The sequence below is a fragment of the Pieris brassicae genome, unplaced genomic scaffold (genome assembly GCF_905147105.1).
Source record: "Pieris brassicae unplaced genomic scaffold, ilPieBrab1.1, whole genome shotgun sequence".
In the NCBI taxonomy this organism is placed as follows: domain Eukaryota; kingdom Metazoa; phylum Arthropoda; class Insecta; order Lepidoptera; family Pieridae; genus Pieris; species Pieris brassicae.
This window is the reverse complement of record NW_025575941.1, coordinates 10,001-15,000: the sequence shown is the minus strand read 5'-3', so window position 1 is coordinate 15,000 and position 5,000 is coordinate 10,001. Positions and strand designations below refer to the sequence as shown.

At 44.9% G+C, this 5,000-nt stretch overlaps 2 non-coding genes across 2 annotated transcripts; both read left to right on the top strand.

Annotated features, from left to right (window-relative positions):
- The first annotated feature begins 2,396 nt into the window (after positions 1-2,396).
- Positions 2,397-4,302, top strand: LOC123719270. The gene has a single exon (XR_006755335.1). It is a non-coding gene; the product is annotated as a small subunit ribosomal RNA (ribosomal RNA).
- Positions 4,303-4,654: 352 nt separating this feature from the next.
- Positions 4,655-4,811, top strand: LOC123719265. The gene has a single exon (XR_006755330.1). It is a non-coding gene; the product is annotated as a 5.8S ribosomal RNA (ribosomal RNA).
- The last annotated feature ends 189 nt before the right edge of the window (positions 4,812-5,000 follow it).

Here is a 5,000-nt window from a genome sequence, read left to right as displayed (position 1 = left end):
TATTATAATTCATTATTATACATACATACATACATACATACATACATATTATTAATAAATTAATTGTTTTTTTTTTTTTTTTTTTTTTCTTCAAATAAACCCACATTGCCATTTCTCTGAGCGTGTGCTGCGAGCTTCAACGAGAAACATTCGGCGCGAAACTGTCGAGCGGCCGGCCGTCGCGCGCCGCACCTGTACGAGAAACATTTTCCTCTGACGTTGCATCGGAATAATTATTATAATTCATTATTATACATACATACATACATACATACATACATACATATTATTAATAAATATAATTGTTTTTTTTGTTTTTTCTTTTCTTCAAATAAACCCACATTGCCATTTCTCTGAGCGTGTGCTGCGAGCTTCAACGAGAAACATTCGGCGCGAAACTGTCGAGCGGCCGGCCGTCGCGCGCCGCACCTGTACGAGAAACATTTTCCTCTGACGTTGCATCGGAATAATTATTATAATTCATTATTATACATACATACATACATACATACATACATATTATTAATAAATTAATTGTTTTTTTTTTTTTTTTTTTTTTCTTCAAATAAACCCACATTGCCATTTCTCTGAGCGTGTGCTGCGAGCTTCAACGAGAAACATTCGGCGCGAAACTGTCGAGCGGCCGGCCGTCGCGCGCCGCACCTGTACGAGAAACATTTTCCTCTGACGTTGCATCGGAATAATTATTATAATTCATTATTATACATACATACATACATACATACATACATACATATTATTAATAAATATAATTGTTTTTTTTGTTTTTTCTTTTCTTCAAATAAACCCACATTGCCATTTCTCTGAGCGTGTGCTGCGAGCTTCAACGAGAAACATTCGGCGCGAAACTGTCGAGCGGCCGGCCGTCGCGCGCCGCACCTGTACGAGAAACATTTTCCTCTGACGTTGCATCGGAATAATTATTATAATTCATTATTATACATACATACATACATACATACATACATACATACATACATACATATTATTAATAAATTAATTGTTTTTTTTTTCTTCAAATAAACCCACATTGCCATTTCTCTGAGCGTGTGCTGCGAGCTTCAACGAGAAACATATCTATCAATACAAATGTCTATGCAAAAAAAAGAAAACAAACAAAATCATATCAGTCAATAAAATAAATAATAATATTTTTTTACTACTACTACTAGTACTACTACGTGCTACTACTGCACGCCAATACACATACATAATAAAATGAAAAATCGTCTCTCTCTCGCTCGCTCTACGAGAAACATTCGACGTCCGCTCCAATGCCGACGCGGACTATTGCTCTCGGTATAGATGTGGAGCGAAACAGTCGTGCGCACAGCGTCGACTCGTTCTCGTTGCCGCGCGTCGTTCGTCTATATAATAGACACGAACGACGGACGAGAGAGAATGTGTTCTTGTTTTTGTTTTTGTGTTTGTGCGAAGTGTGAGAATATTATATACATATATTCGCGCATGGATGATATAGATATGGGTATGGATTTTCGGAGGAAATTATATCAAATTCGTATTTCGAATGCGAGACCGCCGAGATCTTTCCCAGCTCTCTCTCTCTCTGTGTGTGTGGTGTATAGTACATTTTATATATCTCTCTTGTGTCAACACAAAATAACAAAGAATATACATACTACTCCTCCTCATATTTTATATAATATAATATAAAATTATATTATAGCACCGCGTTCGCAGACCGTATGGTGATGTTACCAATCGACCAAGATTTGGGACCGTCTCCCCCGGTGTTATCTGTGATGTTAAAAGAATACGCTTCTAGGCACACCTCAACGCAGGGCGCCTAGCGTGTTCGACACGTGCGCGGTCGCCACGGCGACCGTATATGGAAAGAATGTATAAAAGAGGACGCACACGCGCCCATCGTCGAAACGGTGTGCGCAGCGTCGTGTTGGAATTTATCCCTCAAGCTCCGGGCGTTGATCGTATCTAGTGCGAATCATGCGTGTGTGTGCGCATGTAATTGCCAGCCGAGTTTTAATATGTTTACAATAACGTATTGAATAAAAATTGAGAAGTTGCGTTTAGATGAATGTTCAATTTTCAAATTGTCACAACATCGATTCCCGCCCGCGGGGTCGTGTTCGTTGCAGTTTTATGTCCCTCACAGTGGTCGAGCATCGTTGTACATCACCTCGTTGCGAGATCGTGACGGGACGGCCGCTCGTAGACCGGTCAAAGTTAGTCTATCGATATGAAGCGCGAACGTCGCGTCGCGTGCAAATTCGACGCGTTACGTTCACGCGTGTCGAGAAGGCGCGCGCGCAAGCGCGCGCCCCTCGACGCCGCCGAGCCAGCGGCTCGCCGAAGCCGCGTGACCGCGGTGTAGGCGTGTCGTTTGCGTAAGCAGCTCCCTGGTTGATCCTGCCAGTAGTTATATGCTTGTCTCAAAGATTAAGCCATGCATGTATCAGTGCAAGCCGTATTAAGGCGATACCGCGAATGGCTCAATATATCAGTTTTGGTTCCTTAGATCTTACTCAGTTACTTGGATAACTGTGGTAATTCTAGAGCTAATACATGCAATCAGAACTCTGACCAGTGATGGGATGAGTGCTTTTATTAGATCAAAACCAATCGGCGGAGGGCCATGCGTCCGAAGTCGTTAATTTTGATGAATCTGGATAACTTTTGCCGATCGCACGGTCCAGTACCGGCGACGCATCTTTCAAATGTCTGCCTTATCAACTTTCGATGGTAGTTTCTGCGACTACCATGGTTGTCACGGGTAACGGGGAATCAGGGTTCGATTCCGGAGAGGGAGCCTGAGAAACGGCTACCACATCCAAGGAAGGCAGCAGGCGCGCAAATTACCCACTCCCGGCACGGGGAGGTAGTGACGAAAAATAACGATACGGGACTCTTACGAGGCCTCGTAATCGGAATGAGTACACTTTAAATATTTTAACGAGGAACAATTGGAGGGCAAGTCTGGTGCCAGCAGCCGCGGTAATTCCAGCTCCAATAGCGTATACTAAAATTGTTGCGGTTAAAAAGCTCGTAGTTGCATTTGTGCGCCGCGCTGTCGGTGCACCGCATCCGCGGTGATACTGACACGTCTGCGGAGCATATCGTCGGTGAGCCGGCGGTAAAACGCCGGTTCAATATCAAAATCCTATCGCGGTGCTCTTCGGTGAGTGTCGAGGTGGGCCGACAATTTTACTTTGAACAAATTAGAGTGCTCAAAGCGGGCTCAAAATGCCGCTTGAATATTTCGTGCATGGAATAATAGAATATGATCTCGGTTCTATTTTGTTGGTTTTCAGAACTCCGAGGTAATGATTAATAGGGATAACTGGGGGCATTCGTATTGCGACGTTAGAGGTGAAATTCTTGGATCGTCGCAAGACGAACATCAGCGAAAGCATTTGCCAAAGGTGTTTTCATCAATCAAGAACGAAAGTTAGAGGTTCGAAGGCGATTAGATACCGCCCTAGTTCTAACCGTAAATATGTCATCTAGCGATCCGCCGACGTTACTACAATGGCTCGGCGGGCAGCTTCCGGGAAACCAAAGATTTTGGACTCCGGGGGGAGTATGGTTGCAAAGCTGAAACTTAAAGGAATTGACGGAAGGGCACCACCAGGAGTGGAGCCTGCGGCTTAATTTGACTCAACACGGGAAATCTCACCAGGCCCGGACACCGGAAGGATTGACAGATTAACAGCTCTTTCTTGATTCGGTGGGTGGTGGTGCATGGCCGTTCTTAGTTGGTGGAGCGATTTGTCTGGTTAATTCCGGTAACGAACGAGACTCTAGCCTGCTAAATAGGCGTCGTCATTCAAGGTGTGCGCGACTCTCGGGGAGCGCAACTCACTGGCGACGTATTAAAATTCTTCTTAGAGGGACCGGCGGCTTCGAGCCGCACGAGATTGAGCAATAACAGGTCTGTGATGCCCTTAGATGTCCTGGGCCGCACGCGCGCTACACTGAAGGAATCAACATGTTCTCCCTGGCCTAGAGGCCCGGGCAACCCGTTGAAACTCCTTCGTGCTGGGGATTGGGGTTTGCAATTATCCCCCATAAACGAGGAATTCCTAGTAAGCGCGAGTCATAAGCTCGCGTTGATTACGTCCCTGCCCTTTGTACACACCGCCCGTCGCTACTACCGATTGAATGATTTAGTGAGGTCTTCGGACCGACACGCGGTGGCCTCACGGCCGTCGGCGTTGCTGGGAAGTTGACCAAACTTGATCATTTAGAGGAAGTAAAAGTCGTAACAAGGTTTCCGTAGGGGAACCTGCGGAAGGATCATTAACGTTGGTTTTTTCTTTTTGTTTTGTTGTTGTCAAAGACTCGCAAAAAAAGAAAAAAATACAAAAACACGTGAATGATACGAATCAAAATCGAATCCGAGACGGTTGACTCTCTCTCGTCGATTCGCGACGTGTGCGTTGCGACACGCTTTGATTAGCGTTCGCTATCGCCTATTGATACTTTGAAATAATATTTTATAATTTTTGTGTACAACCACGCAAATAAAAGAGATTTTCTTTCTTTTCATTTGTCGTACACGTTAATGATAAGTATTATTTTCAAATTTTTTTGTTTAATTTTTTCGCACCTTTTATATTTTCTCATACAAAAACACACACAAAAACAAAACGATTACCCTGAACGGTGGATCACTTGGCTCGCGGGTCGATGAAGAACGCAGTTAACTGCGCGTCATAGTGTGAACTGCAGGACACATTTGAACATCGACATTTCGAACGCACATTGCGGTCCGTGGAGAAATATCCAGGACCACTCCTGTCTGAGGGCCGGCTGCATAAAAACAAAAAGCCACACTGTTCGCGTGACGAGCGGCGATCGCTGCGACTCCGGTCGTAGCGCCGCATCTCTGTCGCGCGTGCAATTGACGGTTTCGCTAGGCCGCCGAGCGGCCGAACGATCCGTTCGAATATATGTTCGATTACGACTCGTCATCCGTATTGGCCGTGTTAAGCCACGTC